Source organism: Meleagris gallopavo, chromosome 10, assembly GCF_000146605.3.
Source record: "Meleagris gallopavo isolate NT-WF06-2002-E0010 breed Aviagen turkey brand Nicholas breeding stock chromosome 10, Turkey_5.1, whole genome shotgun sequence".
Taxonomy (NCBI): Eukaryota; Metazoa; Chordata; class Aves; order Galliformes; family Phasianidae; genus Meleagris; species Meleagris gallopavo.
This window is the reverse complement of record NC_015020.2, coordinates 25,169,292-25,197,021: the sequence shown is the minus strand read 5'-3', so window position 1 is coordinate 25,197,021 and position 27,730 is coordinate 25,169,292. Positions and strand designations below refer to the sequence as shown.

The following is a 27,730-nucleotide window of genomic DNA, read 5'->3' as shown; positions in this document are numbered from 1 at the left end:
TGCATCTTTTAAGGTATTCGTTAGTTAATAAGTTAAATCTAAGCTAAATAAAATATAAGTTAAAAGTAGTTTTCCTCAGAGTTTTGCTGTTTAGCATTTACTTGATAGTTTTCTAGGAAACACTACTGCTGTGCTTCATTACTGTTCCAGAGCAAAAGCCTCTCTCGTCGTACACCTTCTTAGCAGCTAGCAGCACTCAATGAGTAGAACAGTCCTTTGCTTTCACCTTTTCTTAGCATTATCTCTCAACTTACTTATCAATGTGTTTTGCAGTTCAAGAATGACCAAGACGAGTCCTGCCTTACAAGGGTCCTCAGCAACAGCCCTGCCTGCTCTGCAGCTTTCTGAACAGGTCCCGCTGACATCTCCTTCCCTGAAGCCCCTACAAATGGATGAAGAAGACAGCCTGTCTCCTCATCTCTTGTTACCGGATAGCATCAGCCAGCTGGAAGAGTTTGGCAGGCAGAAGAAATGGCACAAGAAACAGCACAAACACCATCGCCAGAGGCAGTTCAATGACCTCTGGGTTCGGATAGAAGACAGGTGAGTCATAACTTTTATGATTCTTGTCCTCTTCCTGCTGCCCTTTACAGATTCCAGCTTTGTTGATTAGACCATACAAAAGGTTGGAGAAAAGCTAAATGGGAGAGATGAGGAGTAAGGTGTTGTTTTTGGAACATAAGGAGGAACTCAGAGGAAGGCTAATAGGAATATTTAATCTGAAATTCGAGATCGAAAGCTGATCATTAGAATGCTTAAAATATACAGAAAATAGAGTTTTTTTTTAAAAAAAAAAGGAGGAAAATAATGTCAAGGAAAAATATTGTTTCCCCTTCTTATCCAGTAATACTTTTCCAATCTTTACTGTCAGTTTTCAGCCCAAAGACTAAGCCATTTTTCAAACTTTAAGATTCTGACATATCTAACTTTCGATCTTCTATATTTTGATACTGAAAGTATTTAACATCTCCACTTGCCTTGGAAACAACAAAGTGAAGCATCCTGAGTCTAACCACGCTGGGTGTGTATGTATCTGTGTGACTATCTAACAACTTATCTATTTATGGCTTGTTAGAACCAGATTAGGGTATGTCACATCTAAAAATCACAGTACACCCTTCAGAAGTATTCATTGCTGCATGTTTCTACACCTGGGAAACTGAGGCACAGGCAAAGTCATTCCCATTTTCACGACATCTAAATGCCTTGCAATCCAAACAAGTCAAAGTTTCTTACAAGTTTCTCCTTTTACTGATGAAAAAGGCTCTCTACATACTTGTGTTCTGTATTTTTTTTAAAATTATTTTTGTTCTTTTTAAAGGAGCAGTTGCCTTGCTTTTGATGTGTTTTATTGTATTCTTTTCTTAGGATGAGTGATGTAAGTGTTGTTATTACAGCAGATTATAATAATCTTACTGTGGTAGGGTTATTCTGATGCTAATGCCAGCCTTGGTAAGGAGGATTATATCCAAATTCATTTGTTTTTTTTTCTCAAAGTTTGTTCAGTGTTGGATTCTCTCTGTGGAAGATGTTTTAGCATGAGGTAAAAGCATCTGGTGCTATGTATCTGACTGCCTCAAAGACAAGGGGCTTCTCTGTTCATCTTCCACCCGAGGGATGCCAAATGTTGGTGTCCCAGCATTTCACATGGGTGTCCAATCCAGCTCACTGTATGTGTAATATGAGTGAAGTCCTTAAACAGTAAAGTCTTATAAGAGCTTGGCAGTTAGCCGCATTCCTTCTGCCCTTGTCTTATCTATACAGAAAGGATATTGGATATTGGGCCTGATATTGCTATGGAAATGTGCAACTGGGGACTTAAAGCTGCGGTGCTTGCATAGCTTTGGCAGTCTTGTGTTCCTTTTGTTGTTTTTATTTCAGTATTAAATATTCCTAGGAAAAGTCTTTCAAAGGGTAGCTCTCCAGGCTAGAGTTAAATTATTCACTCTGAGCTGGTGAGAGATTTCATCTGAACCAAAACCTTTTATGCCTTTACTTCCATTTCAGAGGGATGGAGATTGGGATGAGGAAACACAAGTTTCCGCTCCCACCAAGCTGGTGATGAACCAGACACTGTGTGTCGCCTGCTTGCTGAAAGATCCAAGGGAGATGTTAGTGGGAGATTACGTCCTAGAAGCAAGGAAGGGCTGGAGGAAGGGAAGTTTGCCTTAGTGCTTTCAGATGGCTTTAGTTCTTCTGTACTTCTGGAGTAACTTCTGCTGTTTTCCTGGAAACAAAACAAAAACTACAAACTGTTCAGCTAAATCAGAGACTCACAACCAGCTCTGGTTTCTTCATAAACTGGATGGGATCTCAACTTTCGTAAACTGACTGCTGCATATTCTGCTTTTGGCAGTTGGGTTTCATCAGCTTTAATTGCAAGCTGGACCTTGCACAAGGCAGTAAACAGTGTGTTCTTTCTAATTGGTTCCTTTCTGATTGGCAAGGAAAGAGCAGAAATTTGTGCTTGTCCCTAGACTTTGTAGCATGATTTTCTTGGGAAGAAACAGCTAGGATGATTAATATGGACAAATAAGTGTTACTTGTGCAGCAGAGAAGCACGTGGACTTGCATCGTGTTACCACAGTAAAGTTAATCAGCACTGAAGGGTGAGGCTGTTAGCACTCATTTTGGAAGGCTATCTGGTAGTACTGGAAGCTCATACTCTGAGCTGACTTAAATTGAAGCACCATTGCTTCTGTGTACAAAGCCACTCTGTGTGGACTGAGCTCTGTTCATGTAGTATTATGGCTTTCCACGTGGTTCTTCTTCCCATTTGAGTTTCCTAACTCACCCGAAACTTAATTTTGAGACACAATAGAGAGATTTAGTTCATTGTTACTTTGGGGGTGGGGTGGGGTGAAAGCTGTGTAAAATTCATTGTTTCCATGAAAAGTCTCCAGAATTCATCTGTTTGAGTCATCTTTCGACCTGAAAAGTTAGAGAGAAATATACAGGTCAGGGACAAATCCAGGTGACTTTAAGCCAGATTGCTGATTTTTGTATGTACCTCACTGAACTGTGAAATGACTGTGGTTCATACGGCTCTTTTCCAAAGCTTTATTGACCATGGGTTAGAAGATTTGATGAGCCATGAATTGCAGGACTTTTATGGACTATGGATTTTTCAGCTATCTCATACGCTCCCATGGAAATCTTAAGGTGTTTTTTTAAGCTACCAGCACAGAAACAAAGGAAATGAACACAGGAGAACAATCTTAAAGAAACATCAAAGTTCTGACTCCAGCCTATAAAAGCCAGGAAATCCATAATTAATGGTTCCACTAAGACCTCATCTTACACGGTCTTTCTGGTCTGATCTGAGGTTATAGCTACAATCTGAAATGGCCTCATGAAAAATGAGTCATCATTTAATGTCACACATCATTATTAGTATTTACTTTCAGTTATACCTTGGAGATTGTCCTTGCCTTTTTGTTCTGTCTTAGCAGCTGAGACATTTGAGTTGGCAACCCTGAGTGGACGCTGTTTAGATTTATGTGTTTGAAGGCTAGTACTGCTGTGGAGGATGAGAAAGCTTCTGCTCTGTCTTCTCCTCCTCTCTGACAGAGCTAAGATTTGCTGATCTCCTGGGTAATTGGCTGCACTGAACAATTCAGTGAAGGCTAATAAAAAAGTAAAAAATATTGATGAAATCTGTGGTTTCCTCTCCCATCTGCCTCCTTCCCTCTGAATCTAAACAAGATGAAAACGTTCTGCCTGGCTACAATTCACATTTGAAATTGTTTGTCAAGAATCAAAATGAAATTGAGATTTCAAGTAGCAGGACTTTTTTTTAAATTTTATTTTAATGACTTGATTTTACAGATCTGAAGCCTGCCTTTGGGAGGAATTTGAAGGCAGACAATATTAAGACCCTAGCTAGCTTTCATAGCCAAAAGCCAATTGGGGCAGCAGGAAGGGGAGGCGAAGTCCTTGCAGTGGAAAGGCTGCAGTCTGGCACACAGTGTATGTCATTGTTCCTGTTGACACTGTGTTAGCACAGTTTCCCCTGTAATATATATAATTAATTACAGATAATTCACTGCCTATTCATGATGAGCTGCTAAGTGAATTGAAAGAACAGAGAAATGCCTGTGAAGTTTCAAAGTAGTGAGCGAAGGCCAAATCAGCAGTGCACCTTTGTTCTAGGGAAGGCACAAAGCTTAGGGTTACAAACCAACAGCCCAAACAAGTGGAGAACTCTCCCAAGAGGAGTGGGAGCATTACAGCAGGGTGGGAGAAAGGCTCCTGGGTAAAAGGAAGCAGAGTTAGTAGCTGGGAGAGTGTTTGGGAGGTGTGAGGCATAGAAGGAGCAATGGCAGCTGGAGGATGTGGAAGAGGAATACAGTTGTGAGCAGAAAGCATTAGAGAGGACATCATGGGTAGATCATCCATTCCTATTGCCAAGGTAGAGATCTGGGCAAAGCCAGCGCTTCGACACTAGGACACGCAGATGCTTCACTTGCATAGAAAAGAAATTAAAGGAAAAGAATTGTGATGAGAAAGAAGAGATTCTTGTCCTAGATGTAAGCTTAGCTCTGCAAAACCTACCATTAATGGGAAATGAAATGAATTTCCCTTGTAATTGGAAAGGGCATTTTTCTGATAGCCCAGTGCTGACTACTCAACCCCAGACGAATGCAATGACATCACAAATATCAATTTCTTTTATAAGCAATGGTTATTTTAGAGGGGAAAAAAAAACATATACCAGTGATGGATGAAGGGGATACAGTGTGTAATAAACTGCAGTAAGTGTGCCTGTATAAAGTGAACCTTATCAGTTTGGATGGAATTTAAGCACTTAGGCTGTTATCCTTTCTTTTAAGACAATGCGGTGATGGAAAACAGAACACTGTCAACTCAGACAAACTTTTAATTTCACTTAACTGCATCTGAAGGGTAAATTTTGGTAAGTGAATCCAAATTGCTTCCTTTTCACAACACGCAGTGCTGAAATACAGTACTTAGCTTCATTAAAGAAAAGGCTGCTTTTCTTTAGAGGAGACCTAGACACTTTTGAAGTCTAACAGGTAAATTGTGGTCAGATGATTTCCCCTCACATGGTAGCTTTGAGATTGAAATTTCCATCACTGGGGCCTTGTTTGTTTAAATTACCCTCTCTGCCTCTCCGGGAAGGATACTGCTGGAGGCTGCATGCCTACTGCAGGGGATTGCTGTCTCCTCCAGCCTCCATGCAGCCAGCAGAATAACTGTCACCACTGCACATGCCCCGTGTTCAGCCTAACCTTGTCCAAAGGCCAAAGATTAGGAAGTAGCTTTGGGGGCTTTCTAACTCGTTACAGCGTACCTGCCTCCCACAGGGACCCTTCCAGCAGCCAGGAACAGTGGAAGCATAGGCGTGTTGAAGTCACACCTCCCTCCCCTTGTCCCACCTCATTGCTGGTTGGGGCTTGACTGCGCTGTGTGGCCCGTTGGCTTTCCTCCAACATTTCTGCCTGCCATTTCCTCTGCTGTTCTCCTGGCAGGATTTCCTCCTCAGGAAACTTTCATGATCGCAGTCTCTATCAGTAGCTGCCTCCAGTCTCTAGAGTATGGCACAGAAATGCCATGAAAATCTCATGGCTTGGCAGAAGAGGTAGTTTGTCAGCTGAGTGGTCACGGAATATCTCCTGAACAATTCTCCATCCCAGTTCCTCTGCACCTTTGTATCTTGGCCTAAAATCTGCTCATAGTTTGGCCAGTTTTCAGTGAATTCTGTTGGAAATCTATCTGGGAGCCAAAGAAGATGCTGTGGTCACTGAAACAGTGTGAGTTGGTCCTTCCCTCTCCCTCCAATCAGGGATGATCATAGAATTGTGGTATCGTTAAGGTTGGAAAAACTAATAAGATCATCTAGTCCAGCCATCAAGCCATGTCTGTGACCGCTCTCCATTGTGTCATCAGTGCAACTTCTCTCTTTGAACATCTCCAGAGACAGCCAATCTATCACCTCTCTAAGCATGTTGTGCCAGTGCATCATAAGAAGCAATCATACTTCTGTGAAAAGGTGGGTCCTCAGCTCCTCCTGAGCAAAACATGAGGTGTTTTGTACTTTCCCCTCCTTAGTCCCTTACTGTTTCCACTTGAACCCCCTCTAAGATGAGAATATGGCTTGGTGCCTCCTTTGAACAAGCACCAATGTTGGCACCTCTAGCCAACTCTTAATGCTCAAGCCCTCCTGTGGAAGTAAAATATCATCACAGTATAACTCACTGCAGTATAAATAAGAATCAAATCTCCTGACTATAACATATGATATGGTGATGACATATCCTCCGTCCCTAGACAATTTTTGTGGAGGCTTCTTGGATTATCAGGTTAGTCAGAGTGCACACAACGTATTAATTAAGGCTGTGAAACCTGTGCTCAGCGCAGAATTCTCTTGTGCATTACAGTAATGGATGGGAAATCTTGAAATTTGTGTCCAAAACTCTGGCATTTCCATGCTAATAGACCCTCCCTGTCAACTGGCCATGAGTGATAACTTCTTTCCCCTTTTAAAGTCAAAGAATAAGTTTGCTACTCTGCAGATGGGGCAGGAGAGACATGCAGGCACACTTTCACCTGCTAGATACAGAAACACAAATGTATGCTTTACTTTGTTCTGTTGATTTTACGTAGTTGAATGTTGCTGATGTTCTGTGTAATATGCAGATCCAGTGTGATGAAACACAGAGAAACTTCAAAAAACACAAGCAATGTCTTTGCATGTTTATTACTTTCACTCTTATTTTTCTCACCATCGCTATGATGAGTGTGAAGCGGTATGTATGACCTATGAAATTAATGAAAGCTATAAATACATGCAAATCAATTCATTAGAGATAAAGAACACTAAAAATAGATGAAAACACAGGGAAGTAGACAATTGGAATATAGATTTCATTCTTTCGTGAAACTAAACTCTTTACTGGCAATGTGCTAGGTATTTTATTTTCATGAAGCTTAAATCCATCATGAATATTAAACCCATATTTTTCAAGGTGAGCACGTAACAAAATTGGAGCACATAAAAGCTTAGTTTTTTCAACAGTGAGGTATTTTTCAGCACTGGGTACCCAAGAACACTTTCTGCTCCTTCCTTCTTGATGCTGATTAAGATTGAAAACACGATACAGGAGGTTTTATGGAACTTATTAAGAGATTCCACTTCCTTTCTTGTTTTCTACTTTTCGTTTGGCATACACTGAGTAAAGGTAGTCCACACTGCATGTTTATATGCATCTCATTTGTATGTATTTTTGGTTAAACATAGTCTTGCCATAGCAAGCCTTTTTAAACTGCTTAAAGTCTGCCTGATGCAGCACAAATAAAATGTTTGCTTAGGATTCAGTTTCAAAAATGAGCAGCTGCTGAGTTTTGATAATCTCTTCACTGTCATTTTTCCAATGATGCACATCCCCACTTGTTCTGCTCTTTCCCAGCCAATGCTGTCTCGTTTCCAAACCTGCTGCTGGGACTGCTCATAATCTTGAACAACCTGTTTACTTTTCGGTTCCACGGTTCTCCATTCTCTGCTTGAATTTTCTCATTCTCCTCTAGTTGTTCTTTCTGCCCTGTTTAATACTGGCTGCCTGTGGTTGGCACAGAAGGGTTCAAGGGGATCCCTTCACCGTTTCCATCTTCATCCTCAGACCTCTGGACCACGGATGGCACCTCCAACTCTCTAGGTTCATCTCACAGGAGGCTGCAATTCTGCAAGCACTGCAAATTACTTCTGTCAGTCCATTTCAGTGGAAGTGTATGCTTTGGGAGCCTTCAGCAGAACCTCTTTGATATGGAGCATGTCTCTAGTAACCAGCATGCCTTTGACATATGGCATTAGTGCAGACTGCAGGAGGCATAGCTAGGTCCTTTCTATGTCTTTTGCTTTCCTGCTAGACAAGGCAGTGTGGCAGTGTTTATTCCTTGCTAAATTCATGGTCATCATAAAGCATTCTGTGTTCTTTCTGCTGATATTCTTCCTCCTGCTGGGAGCCTCATGAGCAGTCTGTATGACTGTGACCTGTGCTAGAAACACTGGGGGCTTGCATTTGCTCTGGACTATCTCATGCCCAGCATAGTCTCTACCTTTCATATGCAAATGTAAGTTCAATTTTTGCACCTTTGAACTGTACTCTAGACACCCACAATAACAAAATTATTAGTAAAAACTTTTATGATCATTTTTCTATTTCTAAGTCATTAGATATGTGCTTACAGTTGGCATTAAGTTGGGGAAAAGCTGGAGTAGTAAGTTTATTTTCAGTTTGTTTTAATGTTAATATTAAGATACCACGATCGAGTGGGTTAGACTGTATTTAAGGCTTCCCATCCACAACTATTCCACCATAAATATTAGGTTTCAGGACTGGAGCAATAGTACAAAATGTCTCCTGTGCAGAGAGGCAAAAAAAAAAAGAGGCAGAGTTTATTCCACTGAAAGTGTTAACGCCAAATGAGTTTAACTGTCTTCTGTGTTAATGCAAGGCTTTTTCTCCATCTATTTTTAGTCTGTTCCAGCAGCGTATCCCACTGTGGTCTGGTATGCAAGAGCTTTGCTGTGAGGTTTGCAAACACTTGTATTTTTGTGTTGTGAGAACAAAGCATTTGTGTGTTATGGGTGTGTGTGTTCCTTCGAAAACTGAAAGGGAGCGCAGGCCGTGCATGTGATCCATGCACATGTTTATTGTTGCCTGCACATAACCATGTACAAATGGGCTCTGGAAGAGGGCTTGTTAGCAGATGTCGTCATGGCCCTTCCAATTTATAAATATGAGCCTTGACATTTATATTTTCCATATCCAGGGCTTTCACTGGCCAGATGTTCCGAGGATTGGCTCTTTGGAGCCTTTAACTATGACTCCTTGTGGCATATTGTGTATTGCACACAAAAGAAAAACAACTGTCTTTCTGACTCACAGCAAGCAGATAAGAAGGGAAAACGCACTGGATACCCTCTCGTAAATGGAATTCTTCTAAGCCTAAAATGCACTTGAACATAGCTCTGTAAAGCTCTTCTTAGTCACTCAGCTGAGAAATAAGTTGTCTGGTTTAACAGGCAAAGAAAATTAAATACATGGTAGCACTTCTCCCCTGCTGTTTGGGTGGGTTAAGAGAGTGGCTTTTGTTCAACTGGCAAGGCTGACTGCAGTTGCAGACGCTGTAGGAAGTGCTGAGTGGGCTTATGCCCAGGGAGAGTTGGATTTCTTCAATGCAGAAGTGGGTAGTAAAGCACCTGTGCTCCCTAAGTCACAGCTCTTCATACAAAAAGAGATCCTCCATTAGGAAGTGTTGTTCTTTCCCTGTTGAATGGGTTGGGGACAATCTCTGCTTTCAGACTCTTAACTGTCATCTAAAACACAGCTGTCCTAAGTTGAACATATGCATCTGGGTGACTTTCATATCTAGCAGGTATCTAAATCCTCAAAAATTGTACATCTGCTGATTTGCAAGGTGAAACTTCAGGCTTAGCAGAGCTACCTATCAGAAATGTCTTCCAGTGAAATCACTTGGTTACCATAAAGAAAAAGAAGTCTGTCATTAAAATTCAGTGGAAATGCCCACGTAAAGCTGTCAGTGTTAACCTAGAGGAGGGTAAGGAGCAGCACAGGCAGCACTGCACGCTGAAAACCCAGCAGGACCTCAAAGGGCAGCAGTGCCCCAGGTCCAGTTACTCACTGGGACAAAAGAGTGGTAGGATTAGATAAATTCATATGGTTTCAATGCTATAAAAGCTGGGTTCCTGCAATTATAAAAATGCCAGGCCAAATTCTGATTTAACTCACATCTCCCCTTTACAACTCCGGAATAACTGAACAAAGTAAGCATTATACCTGGGGTCTGAGCCCATTAAGCTGGAAAGAGAGGGAACCCAGCCAATTTCTTGCAAGCTGCTAGATGTCGGGGATGCTTTGCATAGCACTACCATGGAGAGGCATGATGCAGACCATGCTCACAGAATTCTTTGGCTCAGTTCTGTCGAGACACTTCAGGGTCCTGGTTATGACACCCAGCAGGGAAAGCTTGTGCAGCCTTTCCAGCCCTGCAGGCAAGCAAGTGGCTTTGTGTGAGTCACGAGTGACATCTCCAGGCTTTCAGAGTGTTTGGAAGCTCTTGCGTCGTGGCTGGTATCGTCACAGTTGCTTTGCGAGCAGGGGGAATGATCTCAGCCTTAGTATCTTAGACTTAGAATCTATGGATTCTAAGACATAGAATCATTAAGGTTAGAAAAGATCTCTAAGATCACACCACAGATATTGCCTTCTGCCCACACCCCGTAGTGCCACATTCCCACAGTTTGTGAACATCTCCAGGATGGTGGCTCCATCACCTCTCTGGGCAAGCTGTGCCGGTGCATCACCTCTCTTTTGGAGAAGTTTCTCTTAATGGGCAATGCAGCAGTTTAACGTTCTTCTCATTTCTGCCTGGTAGATGTGCCTTATGAACCTCTTTTTTTATTATTGTTATTTTGACAGCGAGTCTTGAAGGGAAAAGAAGCCAGTGCTTTTGTTCAGTGGAATGAGTTTAGGTTCAGTGCTGCTCCAAATAACAGGTTCAGAGATCTGACCCAAACTTAATTGTTCTTATTAAAAGAGACTCTGGAAAAATAACGAGCAGTGAGTAGGAAAGTGAGCCCAGTGAATTAGAGAGAAAAATGTGATACAGACTAAGCGAAGAGGAAAAAAAAAAAGCTGTGTGAAGATGGAAAAAGAACGTGGGGAAGGAAAAAGAAAATTAAAATCAAATGGAAAAATGCAGTATGTTGGACATCCATTTAAGCCAGTTTATATTTTGTTGTTCATTCTGTTCCTTAATATGTTGTGCAGGCATCTTCTTAGCTGAAATAATTGCGTGTCTTACAGAACAGTCTGGGAGAAAATACTTAATCTGACAGGATGTTTTAGGTGTTTCCCCAGTGCTGCCTATTCTAAATCATTTTAAAATCTGGAGAGGAAAGTCGATATCTTTTACAGTGTTTAACAAGAAAGTGACAGGGTCAAATATATACATCTCTACGAATCTATGTGTTCCCTAAGTACATCTAAACATGCATGGTTAATTCTGTGCATCTGCAAAATATATTTGAGCCACAGGGCCCACACAATACCAAACAAACTTGAATGTGCATAGGAGAGGGCAGATTGAGTCATTCTGTTTCTAATTAGTTGAAAGCTTGAACCCAAGAAATGATATATGAATTTGGAATTTGACCACCCCAAAAATGCAAATTGTTTTGCACGTAGAGCTGTTTTAGAGTGAGCAAAATACAGACAAAAGAAGAGATATATTCAGCTCATTCTTGGAGTTTGGTTCAAAGCTACTTGATTGTGGTGCCATCAAATGAACCTTTTCCATACTGTATAACAATCAGGGTTCCTAAAAACTCCACAGATGGCATCACTGATGAGAATTATGCGATTCTAAGCTCATCTGTATATGCATCCTTGATGTTCTTTCTTACTTTGGCTAAGTGCTGCAATCATTATCTGTCCAACAACCAGAGGAACAAGTATTTGGTTATCTGAGCTGTGATGAGTGCCTTAATTGCACATACAAATCAGGTACATGGCCAGATGTGTGCAGAGGGCGGGGGTGAGTTGGTGGATGTTTTTGAGACCACATCACTGTTTAGGCTCTGGTGAATGCATCCTGGCTCACAGTTTCTGTGCAGACATCTGAAACGAGGCACTCTGAGCTATTCCCCTGCTAGCAAGACCCTGGGTAAAACCGGAATGCATTATCCTGGCTCTGTGATTGCCTTGTTCCAGTGCAGAATCACAGGGGGATATTCTTAGGATATTAGAGAATCATCAAAGCATTTCTTAGAAGGGCAAAGGAAAGAGTTAGTGTTGTCATCTCCTGCTTCAGGACCACCCAGATGCTCTACAACAGATCATGGGTCTTCAGCTACAGTATTTTGAATTATTCTTCACAGAGATTTTAAACTATTTCATTTATTTTTTTTTATTTTTATTTTTTTTAAAGGGATGACATGCAGTTTCCTGACAGGCTGGTTTTAATAAGGTCAAAATCTTTGTTGTTGCCAAATCAGAGAGGAATATAACATCTTTAAGTCATTAGATGGGAATGGGGTAATTACTCAGGGGGTGTGCTTCAAAGGTTATTGGTTTTTACAGCATTCTGTGTTTTTACACCACTCTGCAGTTGTCTGAAAAGTAGCTGCAGGCCTGATTCTGCTCCTGCCATATGTGCGGGTGCACGATCTGCAGGGAAGGTAGTTGTAAGGTTTTCTTGCAGCGTTTCAGGGCAGGAGGTTGAATAGGGCCATATGCAGTCTTCTCTAGGGACGAGGGAAACTTAAAGCTAACCATAAGGTGCAAAAAAAATCCCAAACCTTTCCCACCCGCTGAAAGTTCAGGTCAGAAAAGTGCCCTCAGGCTATGCTGGGGATGTTTCTCACCTGCTCCTTCCCTACCTGCTAAACACATGCACATGTCTCCCTTTGCACCTTTTTGTCCTCACTCTCACACTGACACTTCAAGGTCCTGACTCAGCTGTGAGTCAGGAGAGGAATAGAAGTGAAGTGATTTAACAAGGTTTTTATGCTTCACCAATGGGTGGCACGGGGATAAAAAAAATTGATGTCCTGGCTGTCAGCCCATGGGCCAGAATTGGAGACAATTGAGCACTGACTTCCTCTTGGGGTCCTCCTCTTCCACAGGACCCCATGAATCACCCTCTCTTCCTCTGAGGCAAATCCAAGAGCTCCCTAAGAAATGAGATCGAGAGGACATCAGCAGTATCCCTGCTGCTGTCAAATCATCAAAGAATGGCTTGGATTGAAATGAACCTCAAGGATCATCAAGTTCCAGCCCCCATCCCACAGGCAGGGCTGCCAACTTCCAGATCTGGTACTAGACCAGACCACCCAGGGCCCCATCCAGCTTTGTCTTGAACATCTCCAACAACGGAGCATCCACAACCTCTCTTGGGCATCTGTGAAGAACTTCCCCCAACATACAGTCTAAACCTTCCCTCCTTGAGCTTAAAACCATTCCATCATTCCCCCTTGTCCTATCACTACCTACCTTTAAAAAAGCTGATTCCCTTCTGTAATGCTATAATGTGATGAAAAGTACAGCAATAACAGTGGGGTGGCAAAGTCCAAGGCTACAGCAAATGAGGAGAAGCCCAAACACAGCAGCTACAGATGCAGAAATGAAGGAAGAAAATTTGCTTACCTTTGCAAGGTCCCAGGTATGCGGGGATCTCCAGCAAGATACCTCACCTCCACTGTTAACCCTTAAATCAGGTCTGGGGAGGAGTGGATCCTGGCTCCACCCCTTCTAGTCACTCAGCTGCATTGCATGCACCTGAGCTTCCCTGGGCTGGCCCTGCCTTCCCCCCAGGTGCTTGATTACTGTTTCAAGCTGTGACTTAGCATTTCTGCTACACCCTCATTTTTATAACCCCCTTTTAAATACTGGAAGGCTGCAGTAAGGTCTCCTTGCAGCCTTCTCCAGGATGAACAAGTCCAGCTCCCTCAGCCTGTCCTCCTAGGGGAGGTGCTCCAGCCTTATGATTATCTTTGTGGCCCTCCTCTGCACCCTCTCCAACATCTCCACATCTTTTCTCTATCGGAGGCCCCAGACCTGGGCTCGGTTCTCCGGATGGGGCTTCACAAGAACAGGGTAGAGAGGGATAATCACCTCCCTGTCTCTGCTGGCCACCCCTCTTCTGATGGAGCCCAGGATGCCTTTGGCCTTCCAAGCTGCAAGAGCACACTGCTGGCTCATGTTTAGTTTTTCATCCACCAGGATCCCCAGGTCCTTCTCTGCAGGGCTGTTTTCAAGGAGTTCTTCTGCCAGTCTGTATATGTATCTGGAATTACTCCATCCCAAGTGCAAAACCTTGCACTTTGCTATGTTGAACCTCCTTAGGTTCACACAGGCCCACCTTTGAAGTTTGTCAAAGCCCTCTGGATGGCATCCCTTCTAATGTAGCAACTGCACCACTCAGCTTGGTGTCATCAGAAAGCTTGCTGAAGGTGCACTTGATGTTGGGGAGCACCAGTTCCAAGACAGATCCCTGGGGGACACTATTCATCAGTCTCCACCTGGACACAGTGCCATTCAGCACAACCCTCTGTCTGAGACCCTCCAACCAATTCCTTATCCACTGAATAGTCCACCCCTCAAATCCATATTTCTCCAATTCAGAGATAAGGATGTGGTGGTGGACCACAAAGACGTTGCACAAGTCCAGGTAGATGACAGTGGTCACCTTCTCTTTGTCCACTGATGTCATCACTCCATCATAGAAGGCCACTAGACTGCTCAGACATGATTTTCCCTTCATAAAGCCGTGCTGTCTGTCTTGGATCACTTGATTATCCCTCATCTGCCTTAACATGTCTTCTAGGAGGATCTGTTCCATGATCTTCCCAGGTACAGAGGTGAGACTCACCAGCCTGTAGTTCCCTGGGACCTCCTTCCTCCAATTCTGGTAAATGGGAGAGACATTTCCTTTTTTCTGGTCCCTGGGGACTTCTCCTGACAGCCACAACTTCTCAAATATGATGGAGAGTGGCTCAGCAACCACATCAGCCAGCTTCTTCAGGACCCTGGGATGCATATCATCCAGCCCCATATGCTTGTATACGTTCAGTCTCATGAGGTGATCTTGCTCCCCCTTACTGAAGGATTTACTCCCCCAGTTCCCACCTAGGGACTTAAAGATGTGAGCAATACGAGAATCTTGGCTGCCAGTGAAGACCGAGGCAAAGAACTCATTTAGTACCTTAGCCTTCTCTATATCTGTTGTACGCTCTCTTTGGCCTGCCTCTTCTGGCCTATGTACCTAGATAATCCCTTCTTGTTGTTTTTAACATCCTTTGCCAAGTTCTGCTCTATCTGTGCACTTCTCTTTAAGTTCAGATAGAGCCTGAAGGTAATCCTCATTTCTACTCCTCACTGTGTTTTGCACAGGGAAAGAAGCAATCTTTCTTCCCCAAGCCCAATTTAGGAAAGACTGCAGTAAGCTGTCCTTACCAATCAAAGTCCACAATGGGACATGAGTTTAGCTGAGGTTCAGCAGACCTTAATTCCACAGAGAAAGCTCTGAAGGACAGCTCATTCTTAGAGACCTCTTTGTGGGGATGGAGTGTCCTTTGGAAATGTCTCATTCCCAACTGACTTTAGAGAAGACACAGATAAATAGTTCTGACTACAAGCCTGCTTAATTGTAGCCTGCAGCTACAATTAATCCCAACCTTTAAATCCTGTTACAGTCCAGGGCTTCTGAAGGACAGCTTGTGATTCTCCTTGGTGGAATCTTCTGCGGGTACTGCTGACAGCCTCTCTCCAACATGTCTGGGAGGCATCCTGTCCTTACATGCAGCTTTCTTGGGTCTTAGCAAGGAAGATGCCCCCCCACCATCAATCCAGTGATTTGCCTTATGCCAGGCACACTCTGATAGAGTGACACAGCATACTGGTATGCTTGGTCATGGCTTTTTGGTCTTTCAGAGCCATCGCCTGTGAAACTTGTGCTTCCCACTTCCTCCTTTCCCTCACTACCTTCTTATTCCTCATAGAGATAAGCCAATGCCCTAACAAAGAGCAAGACTCATCACAGACATAAAATCATTTGAGTTGGGACCATTAAAGGCCATCCAGTCCAACTCCCCTTGCTTCTGCTCGGAGGCTGGAGGTTCCAGATGTTCATTCCGAAGGGGAACGGCTGGCTCGCCAGCAGTCTCTAGGGGAGACAAAGCATAGAAATAAAGCAGGATCTGTGCTCCAAGTTCTTTGCAGGTGGGAATATAGTTCCCATTGATATCCTGTTGGAAGAGAAGCTCAGATTGATGGTGGCAGGTTGTTGAAATGCTCCTGATGCTGCTGCCTGACCCCTGTACCTACAGAGTGGCTTCATCTGCCTCTCTGTGCTTGTAGAGAGGGCAGATTCTTGTAGTGTGGAAAATGGAAAACGACCAAAGACCTAAGCTCCCTGTAGCTCCAGGATAAAGGGTAGATAATAAAGATAAGGCTCTTCTTTGGCTCATCCTGTGTTCTCTGTTGGCCACAAACCAGTGTGTGAATTGCTCGCTCATTCAGACATGCAAAGGCAGTTTACTGCACTACTGCAAATGAATAGTGGCCTCCCCTGGACAAAACTCTGATTCCTTAATCTGATCCAGATTGGAGTTTTCTTTTTTTTTTTGTATGCACTGAATGAACCTTGCCAAAGCATGAGCCTGTTGGCCTTGATCCTGCAAGAGGTTTTAGAACATGCTGAGTAGTAGGTATGTGCAAGCAAACCTTTCTGGGAGAGCTTGTGCCTGCAGAGATAAGAGTCCTGCTTGTTTGAGACCAGGAGGCTCAGCATCCTGCAGGACTTATCCCACCGGCTGCAAAAACAGTGTCCACAAGAAAGGCAGTAATTAAGAGATTTTCAGTTGAAAAATGCCTATTTTCAGTGTTCAATCTATGCTAGCACATCATTTTAATAAGCTGCTTTCATCAGATTCCGTATTGTAAGAAATGCAGCCTGAATCTACATTTGTTTTTATTTGTTTAAAATACTGGTCATGTGTTTACATAGTTCCTTTGATCCAGGAAAATCCCCAAACACTTTTTAAGTTCCACTTTAAAAGGCCACTTCCTCCGCTCTGAATGAAAACCATGTTGGGACTGAAAGATGGCAGCAGTTTAAAAAAATGCATGCAAATACAGACTCATAGAATCAAGTAATTAAGGTGAGAATAAGATCCTCAAATCCATCAGTCTACCTACCACCAGTATTACCCATCAAACCACATCCCTCAGTGCCACATCCCCACCGTTCTTGAACACCTCCAGGGATGGTGACCCCACCACCTCCCTGGGCAGCCTTTGCCAGTACACGACTGCTCTTTCAGAGAAGAAATATTTCCTGGTACCCAAATTGAACCTCCCCTGGAGCAACTTGGCTATCACCACAACTGAGCCAGTCCCTCCCCTCAGAATACACCAATTTTCCATCAGCTTGAGATCAGTTACTGGGAGCTTTATGCTCCCAGTATGGGTAGTTTGGGAGCAGAAATAGTGAAAAGACTATCTTCATGGAAACTGGGTTCCTAAGTAGGAACCAGAGCTTCTCATGCACTTTCACAAGGACTTGCAGGGAAAAAAAAAAAAAGAAAGAAAAAAAAAAGTAGAGAGAATTGTTCGGACATCTGAGAGAAGACTGAGATGAAACATGGTTAAGTCTTCAAACTACTTGAAAGGCTGCTGAGGAAAGGAAAGGAATGAACCTGTCTGTGGGGACAGTAGAAGTCACGAACTCTAGCTGTAGCATGGGATATTTGGTGAAACATGAAGCAGTAATTCTGGATGTCAGATTTCTCTGCAGAGACTCTGGAATTGCTATCATTGTATGTGGTTTTGAAGACTGGATTAGACATACAGCTCAGGAGAGTTTTGATCTCCCAGTCTTTGCAACAGATGGGCCAGAAAGTCCCTCCTTAGCCCCATGTTCTGTGATTCTGCTGTGGTGTCACATGTGGTCAAATGTGCCCTGCTTACGGGGATGAACCAAAAGTTAGAATGAAAATTTATTTCCAAGCTCCTTCCAAGCTAAACCAGAACAGAAATTCCCCCATGGGGCTGTGTGTCATTTTACTTTTCAATTTTAACACGCTCCCAAATCATCAAGGTGCTTCAGCATACCCCCAGTGTAAAGGACTTGATTCATGTAATTGGATTCAGTAGGGTCTGTTCATACAGCGTGTGCCTGAGGCCCCATTTTTGAGAAAGTTTTACACGTTCTAGTGTTGGTAAGACAATGTATGACTAATACACTGATTTGAAAAACTGCCCTATTATCTGATCAAAAGTACAAGCTCATGAATGCGATACCGCAGGTCATTTGGCTAGAAGATATCTGGAGTCTTCCAAATTCTTAAAACAATCCCATACACAGGAGCAAAAAAGAGACGTATGAACAGCAGAGCCACTGGTTGTCTATTCATCATCACTCACAAGGAATGTTTTACTGAAGACATTTTTATCAGATGTAAAAAAAACCTCAAACATGAAACAGCCTCAGCAGGCAAGAGAAGGTGTGATAATTTAGCTTATTATCCTCAAGATCTGCAATTCATCTTGTGAATCACACATACACTTCAGGAAGGATCAAAACCTCTCTGAGGTCAGTGGGAAGCATCCAGTAGAGTTCAGGGAACCCTGTTTCTGCTTTCCTATGGTAGTCGGTGAGATTCCCACAAGCCTGGGCAAATGTGCTCAGAGTGAGTTTGGAAAAGTAATCTCTTGTCACCTGAGCCACCTCTAAGATGAGGTTGTAATTAAACCAAGCTGTCTTGCCTTGTGTGACCTGCAGGAAAAGTAAGACCCCCAGAGGGCATGGTGGGGATGGACTGGCAGTTGAGCTAGCTAGATTAAGGTTGGAAAAGACCACGAAGATCATCTATGATTCTACCCCCTGGAGACTGAGATTTCTCTTCCCACTCACCATAGAAACAGTCAAATTACAAACTCAAACCAAAGATTTTACAAGAAAGTATGTAGTGTTTGTTAAAAGGGATCATTCTCTTTATCTCTAGACCACCTGGGTAGTAGGCTAGCATGCTAGAAGTGGAGTTGCATTTAAGAAAATATATTATATGGCTAAGTTATGATTCATCTGCTATTTGTATGTCTTGTACACATTAATGGAAACACGCTGTTCTTCTCTATTAAAGCACTTCTGGATTTTTATTTTTTAACTAACAAATAACCCCACCTTACAATATTTATCTTAACAAAGAAACATTTATCTAAATGTAATGTCTTGAAACCAGTAAATGACCACACTGGCTGAGAAGAGTGATAAAAACTTCTGAGGTCTTTTGACAGGAAGCCCTGGATTTTAAGTAAATAGTCCCTCTTTTTTCCCCTCCTCAAAAAAAATTTTTTTTTTTTCCTCCGAGAAGGGGAAAAAAAAAAAAAAGCAAAACACTTCTGGAAATTTGCTAAAAAAATGGAAGCACATCATACAGAAATGCAAACTCTTGATTTTAGATTCCTTTAGGAACCTCTGGTTGGCTGTGAATCCCTGACCTGCCTGTCCCCCACCCCAGACAACTCGCATCATACATCTCAGAGGTGCAGAACAACAGTCTGTGCAAGGGACGTTGTACCTTTTAGTCTCACTGGAGAAGCAAGCCCATAGAATGGGTCAATAGTAGGATATACCCAAACTGTAAATCCTGTGTAGCATTGTGGCAACATTTGAAAACCAAAAACCAGACCTTTCTTGCAAACTTTAGGGCTACATTGTTTATTTCTGTAAAGCAACAGGTCACTTGAAGAAGAGTACAAGCACCTTACTAAGGACAAATGGCATGGAGTTAAAGCAAGATTGTGTTCCTATCATTATTCTAATCTGTGCTCCACAGTATCACTCAACAGGATAAATGAGATCTGAATCAAAGGTTGGAATATGACTGCATTTCTCTCGAATTACTCAGCATGTGTAGTTTTATCAGAAGTGTGCTGTAGTGATGCTTTATATTTGCTGTGGATATGCCATTCACATTTGATGTTACACATATTACAGGAACTTGAATACCACCTAATCTGGCTTTATTCTTGCCACCATTAAATTAACTGCTCAAAATTGCTGGATAGATTTAAGACAGAGCATAGACTTATCCCAGATCTAATGTTTTTTGATGCGCTATCACAAGTTCTGAAGCTGCATACCCTGCGTCATCAATTAAAGATACAATCCAACCACTCACTATAGGAATTTAGATAAGAGCTGCCTCCAGCATCATGTGATTTCAGAATCCTCTGTTTACAACAGTTTGTTCCTTTGGAACAAGCACTCCTTCTCACTATCAAGACATTACACTGGTTAAATGGAGTATCTATTCTCATGAAGAAGTCCCCACATCTTTAATTCTAGGCTGCCTTTATCACCAATTCACTGCACCAAAAAATGTGGTGACAGTGTAAAGAATGAGGGAGGAACTGAGAAGAATTACCCTAAAACCCAGAGTGAAGTGCTATTTGCAACCATTGCATTTGATGTTGACCAGCATGTGTTTACCAGTGCCCTCTTCTGGGTGGACTGATCTTCTCACTCTATGATCTTCTCTTCTCTATGAGCAGTTCAGCACTTCTGAAGCATTTGCGCTAAAAGCTCTGAACAATGGTGATAATTATATGCTATCACAGCATTGGCTTAAACAGAAAGACAAAAGCATTCATTGCTACTAAATTCTGTGCATGAATCTGGAACAAAGTATTGTTCCTTTTATCTGATGTTATGCAAGGCACAGCCTTTTTCCTCCAGGGTCAGGATCTCAGATACTGTAGCTAAATAGTTACAGGACTGCAGAGCTTCTTATACCATAAAAAAAATTACGTGAGGGTCATTTTTAGTGCTCCCAAATTCCCTCTGTGGAAGATTTAAGAAGTAACAGAGAGAATCTGCAGATATTAGTGTCACATCTTGTTTTCAGAAGGACTTATCTTCTTCCCCCTTGCTCCACAGCAGAGCTTTGTTTTTAAGTGCAGAATCTACCTTGCACAGTCTGCATACTCATGTATGCTGCTCTGTGACAACTGATGGATTATGGACCATCCAGTGCTGGGTGCAAAGGAAGCGTTTTATGAAATGGAAATTACAACTTAAAACACGCAAATCAATGGAGAACTGACTTTTTTGACCTTTAGTGTCATGGGAATCATGATGAATTCCAACATGCACATTCAAATCAAAGCACTAACTCAAGCTGCAATCAATAAGCAATCACACTACTATTGAGGCAAAGCCACGGCTGGAGAAACTTCTCCCGAGTCTGTTTTTGGCATTGTCATAGGACCCAGAAGTCCCTAGAACTAGGAAAAGAAGTTAAACTGCTTGGTCTCCTGTGCCCAGTTATTGGTTTTGTAAAGGGATCCTGGGGAATTCCTAATGAGGTGTGAAACAGGAGAAGGACATCTCTTCTGGTCCCTCCTGGACTTGGTATCAAGTCCTTGGTGGGGAAATGATGGCTCTGAGACACAGTACAAGGATACACCTGTCACAGTCTCTGAAAGATGGCCAGTAGTGGATGCTTAAAAAAAAAAAAATGAGTGCAATAAATTAATATATCAAGAGTGATCTCTTCTTTGATTATGTTCTACCAGCAGCCAGAATTGGAGGGACTTCCTGAATCAGAGCTGTGTCCAGACCATCACAATTAGCATCCTCTGGGAGTCTCTCTGTGATCTACTGAGGGCAAAAAATAATTGTGATTGTCATGGTTGTTACGCCAGCTTGGACAACAGCTCACAGAGCAGAGATAAGGGCACTCCCATTTGATTTCCTTCTCTTGTTTTTTCTTTCAGCACCACCACGTTGCCTTCCTATATCAGGATAACCAATGGCTACATCACAGTCAAACCTCCCATTTGGATTTCCAACCGGCTGGATCAGAGGCCACGCTCAGATCACCCATCCCAGCCTCAGCCTACGAGCTCAGCCTCAGCCACCATTTTATGGCCACCAGTGACTGCTTCTCTCTACGTGGCCATAGCTTCATTCCTCCTGAATCTACTGCAGCCTTCCTGACCACATTAGTATTATGTGCAATCCCTTGGAATAGAGAAGAGAGATAATTTATGAATGAATTGGATGTTTTGACAACATTTACAGACTGGACCTTCTCAGTGAATCAAGAGTGCCTTCTAGCTGATTTTGTCTCTTTGCCCAGATACATTTTGAAACTCTAAAGCTTTATTGTAACACTGACTTACATCTTCTTTTTGTAGAAGGATCTTTATTTCCCATAGTGCTATGGGGTTTTGTAAAATATTCATGTTCATTTAAAGAAGAAAAAAATGTATTTATTCGACTGGTAAACTTATTTTTTTCTTGTTGTATATGTCAATAACATCCCTAGTAATCAGTAGCGATGGTGAAACAGATAAATTAATATTTTCTATATTTGTTTTTTAACTGACAACTCTGCAAATGCCTGAAGTGGCACTGAAATGACTGGCTTGTTTCTTTAAACATAACTTTTTACAGCAACAGTCCAATAAGTACATTTGTACTCTATTTTGCTTTTTCTAAAATTCTCATCAGAATAACTTAGACTAAATAAAGCAGATCCCCTTATCTGTGGCCTATGCCCAATAGAGGGATAAGTGCATTCTCAAGTCAGCTGCTACAACCTAAAATGTCAATTATTTTTGTATGACTTAGTAAGTTGTTAGCCAAGATAACCCTCTAAGTTCCCCGGTTGTCTTTAACTCAACCATTCAACTTCTCTAGAAATTACCAATCTTCCTCTTTACCTTGAGATGAAGACATCTTTTTCTTAATAAAAGATTTCATTTTAAGTCTGCAGTAATCCCACGGGAATTATCCTCTCCCTCTTTCTATATATACACACGAGCCTTCAACCTTTCCCAGCATAAATGAGAGCAGGACTTGGTCTGTCTATAGAGTATGAAGATGCAGTATCGTGCTAATCTGTAGAACTGCTTTATTAACTTAACTGATAAAAAGATAGTCAACTGCAGGGAGGGGAGGAAATGTCTAGAAGTCATCAGCATCTTGCTATTATGCTTAGAGTTGAAATCCTCATATTGAATTATAATCTGTCCACAACCTACTCAAGGCTACAGGAACCAAGGTAATTCCTCTGTCACGTAAAACCTTTCCTCTGTTTGTAGACTATGTCCATCTAAGTCAACAGAAGGATTAAGTTCTGACAACTTGCACTCAATGAAAAATTTGCCCAATCTTCAAGCAGCTACTTTTCATTAATCAGATGAACTACATCTATGGGAAAAAAAATACATCCATCTTAATAACAGCCATGCTTAGTAAGGCATGTTTGATTTTTTCCCCCCCAAAAAAAACAGGATAAAAAAAATGACTTTCAATGCAGAAAATCCTAACTTTTTTTTTTAAATAATCTTTTTTTCCCCTGAAATCATCTGCAATACAGGAATCTGAAATGTCATGAAAACATCTTGAAGAAAAAACTGAAAATTAAAAAAAAGGAAAACACAATGCATCTATGAAAAAGCATTGCTTTTTCACCGTAAAAACCATATCAGATAATGACAGCAATCACAATAACACTGACAAAAATCTGACTGTTATTAGGCCAGCAGCATCACTTTCAGAACTGGAGACAATTCATCTTGAGGTCTCCTGAGTGGAAGATGGTTTAGGATTCACAGTTCGTTTGTCACCAGACCAATAAGTCAGGGAAGAAGCTTAGGAAATAATCAGCCTGAAATAAGTACGTGGTTTTATTTGGAACCATAATAAACACTGAGCTTTTCCACCGTGCATCCCAACCCATTGCTTTGCCAAGGCAAGGGAAAACACGTTACTTTCATTTGACTTACTGCACCCCATGACTTCCAGCTCTTGCTTTATTTTGGAGAGGAGGACGTGTAGATTTGTGATCGACTTAAGTGGGTACAGCAGACAGTCATGTACGCTGCCCCTGTTTTATAAAGCATAATAGTCGATAAGACTGAATGGAAAACTTCAAGCTTCGCCCCAAATATGAGATTCAAGCACACCCTGTGCATACTTCTGTGTTGTGTATTTTGGCTAGCAGAAGATTAGAGATGTTAGCTTTGGACAGAAGCCATTCATCTTGCATAATATTTATTGCACCGAGTTGGATATTGGAAACATATTTTGAGAACTTTCATTTCAGTTTCATTTGACTATTTCCTCCAAAATGGCTTCATTTGAATATAATGGCTTAACAGGCCTTCAAATTCAACCTTAACACATTTTAAAAGATTAGTTCTCCTGCCATATTCAAAACAGAGTTCAGAACTGAATGACAGGACGTTAGTCACAAAAATTGAGCTGGAAATAAGATAGGCAAGTCTTAAGGGTGATAAGTTACACAGTAAAAGTGAAAGCCAATGAATCAAAGCCCATTGAATTTTATTTGCTGTAATCTGATCAAGTCCAGAAATTATTCTGTGGTACCATCCCAGAAATAATTCCCAGTGTCAGAGAGCTTACAGAACTAACAGATAAGACCATATGAAAATCAGAGAGAAAAAGAAAAATGAAGCAAAAAACAGAAACAGCATGGCCAGGTCCAAAAGGAAAACCACCAATAGGATCAAGATTGGAGCCTACAGTTCCACTGTACCCAACCTGTGGTTTTCTCTGTAGTCTTTTTTGGGTCTTTTTTTTTTTTTTTAAAGTATAATGAGCACACAGCCAAAGCCACACTCACAGCTGTCACTGTACCACACAGAATAATCACTCAGTTTGTCACTAATAAATATTTCCTGAGTCACTTCTCCATGGGACAGTAATAACAATACTAGATACTAGCTCATATCACAGCATGTTTGGATATCACAGTATGTAAATAGCTTGGACATCAAAGCATGTTGTGGCATATTTACTTTTCTTGACATTTTGCCTGTAATCTCTGTGAAATGAATGAATGTTGCTGGAGGTCACCGCATTTCACCTTTCCTTCTGCCCAGTCATCCTGCAGTGCAGGTGTTCAAGCAAGGTATCTGCTTGGCTTGGAGACAGCACCCTTCTGCCAGCTCACAGCATCTAGCTCACACCAGCACCTCGGCTAGGGAAGAAGAAACCACTTGCAATAAGTTTAAGAGAAGATGCTTCTCACAGATGCTAGCTCAGGAACCCCAGGTGAATGGCTTCAGTGTAGTTTGCTGACCAAGTATTTTTTATTTTCTTGTCTTCCCTAAGCTATGGCTTTGGGTAACTTTTTTTTAATCCTTGGCATGTAAGGATTGCAATACTAGAAAATGAGACCCTCACTGTGATTAATAAAACAGGTTATTTATTAATCAGCTACAGTAGCTCAGTATTAATTAAAATACATCAGTACTGGTGTATCAGCACAGATCTATGCACATACGTTGCATTGGATCATGATTTTATTCCACATAAGTTTATAGTGTATATCAGATTTGATGTGTGTTCTGGAAGTAACACTGACTACCAGCTTCACGGGGCTTCACTTTTATTCAGTGGATTTCTCAGAGAGTGAGGATCCACCTGCTTTGTCTCTTTCTAATGAGAAACTCAGATTTCCAATGACAAATTCCAGGAGAGAGGGTTTTAAAAATAAATATGTCCACACTATATAAGACAGCAAATACTGATGACAGTATTTACTTGTAACACAATCAAGAGAGTCATTCAATGTCTAGCAAACAGGTACACAATTTTCCACACTGTTGGGTCCAAAGTTGAACATTCGCATGATTCATCCTATCAACTCAGCTGCAACTGACACTACTACAATTCACAGTATGTGTAGTGGTAATATTAGAAAGGAATGTTGTTTTCTACCAAGCTATTGCCCCAGTAAATATACCATACCACCAGCAACAGGAATAACTTCCCTTCTGTAATTGTTTTAATGTTTCTCTTGCCAATGTTTAACTATAGATGCTGTATTAACATGCATTGCCACTTGAAGAACCAGTCAGTAAGCTGCAGCAGAAGGTATATTGTATTTTATGACTGATGCAGTTTCTCTGCAATCCCTTGAGCTGTTGAATAATGCAATACTTCTTCCAGAAATAAATTAAATGATTTATGGTAACTATGCTTTATACAGGTGTCAAAAATCTACTCTGTTGGACTTCCTATTTCTCCTATCTCCAGCATAATTTAGGAACACCCAAGGTACAGAGGTGTATGTTTGTCTTCGATATACAACTGAGGAGAGATAGAGGGAAAGAGCACTATGCTCAGTGCAATGATTAGTAAAGTGATAAATCCCAATCAGTCCTTACATATACCACTGTTAAAGAGGAGTTTCCCATCATACCTTTAAGTCAGAGAAACCAAAGTGCCATAGTGGTTATCACAGCTATCACTCCTAACTTTGCTTAGTACCGCAAGACACTTCTATTTCATATCCAAAAAGCATAGAGGCTTGTTATATCTCCAGAGTGATCAACGTATCTCAGAGCATGCAAAATTTCAGCTTCAGCCTGTTTTGGCTTAACTGGAGCAGAAAAACCAGCTTCCTAATTTTGAGCTCATGGGCTTGAGTGTCTGTACGCGTGTTTGTGGGTACACGTGTGTGCTTTGTCCCAACCTAAATGCAGACTTTCCTCCAACAAGCTCTTCAGGAGGCACCTTAATCTAGCTATAGCAAGATCTCGCCAAGTAGTAACCCACACTTCTCATTTACAGGAATGATTAACTGCCCTGCAGATTCATGCTCACACTGAATTTTAAATTGCATGTTTGTCAGTTTTTGATTCAAATGTATTTCAAATATTTTTTCCTGTTCCGCCTCCTGCTTTTGTGAACTGTTTTGAAGAGTGTAATAAAAAGATGCTTTCTAATATTATTTTGTCAAAATATTTTTGTAGCATAATATATTAATAAAAAGTTATTATAAATCCGTAGCACAAGAATCTTGTATGTCTAAGTTTTCTTCTGCATTAAAGCTATAGAAGCACTAAAAAAAAAAATGGGAACATCCATTTAAATTTTCCAATTCCAACACTGGATGGAGAAATTGTACTCTGGGGAAGGCTCCTCTTAAAATAATTACACTCATTTGGGCAGAGATGTGGAGAATCTCACCATTACCTTTTTATATGTGAAAAAAATTGCTTCACCTGATGTGCAAGGAGTTGTTCTGAAGCAGTCTCAGCCTCTGGGAGAAACCACTTGGTTAACCCTCACTGCATGTCTGGGTGTGAGCTGGAGAAATGCTCTGTATGGTCCATAAAGGACCTGAGAGCTCCGTTTTCCTCTTCTACATCAAGGGTTTGGAGCAGCGTTGGCATTGCTAACAGCTGGCAGTTAGAAGCCCAACCAAGATGCAGAGATTTCCTGATGGCATATCCCTCTTTCTGTTCTCTGCATTCTGCCTTGCAGCTGACCTTGCAGGCTTTTTGCTCATCACAGAATTATTATTTCATTCTTAATTACGTAAAAAAAATTATTTGCTCTTTAACACACTGTAATTCAGAGGATTCCACCAGCAAAGCTGTTTAAGAAACATCCACCACAGGAAATATAGTGTGAGGCACAGGCACTTAAGATAGAACTGACCTAACCATGGCACAGGAAGGGATTGCAGGATTGCCATTGATCACAAAGGGCAATCAAGAAAGCAGGGTACAGAAGATCCCACCTCTTGAAATACCAGGCAATCCCCATCCCACTTCTCCCAACCGATCTCTATGGCCCAGCCACAGCTCTGACAATACCCCATTGCACACTGCCAGCTATTCCTGGCCCCACCACATCCAGCCAAGTCTTTTCACTCTGAAGCATCCTGCTCAGCCACAGGCCCAAACCCAATCTGACTCTTCAGTCAGCACAGCCAGATACCAGCCCAGCAGTGACTTTTGCTTAAGCTTCTCCTTACCCTGACCTCTCTCTGTTCTCCCAGACTGTAACTGTAGCTTTTTCCTCTAACTTGAGATTTTCCTGTTAATAGATTTGCACTGGAAAGAAGGGAAGCTGAGATGAGAAAGGCTCAGAGCAGGCTGCTGTCTTCCTCGTGGAGCAGCTCAGTAACGACACCGCTGCCCAGCAGCACATCTTTGGGATCAGTGCCTCCCACGTCCCAAATCCTGAGCGTCACCCACAAGTGCTCCCCACGATGCTGTGTTTAGCTGCACAAAGCCTCAGTATGAGCCCACATCTCATTGTGCTTAGCAGTTTCCAATCTTCTCAGCTTATGAGCTCCCAGAAATTTCCCAAATGCAGAGAGTAGACCCCTCTAATTGACTTCCTATGCATA

At 41.8% G+C, this 27,730-nt stretch overlaps 1 long non-coding RNA gene across 1 annotated transcript; it reads left to right on the top strand.

Annotated features, from left to right (window-relative positions):
• On the top strand, positions 1–26,378 carry LOC116217001. Its single transcript, XR_004160826.1, has 2 exons — positions 1–543; positions 21,327–26,378. It is a non-coding gene; the product is annotated as an uncharacterized LOC116217001 (long non-coding RNA).
• The last annotated feature ends 1,352 nt before the right edge of the window (positions 26,379–27,730 follow it).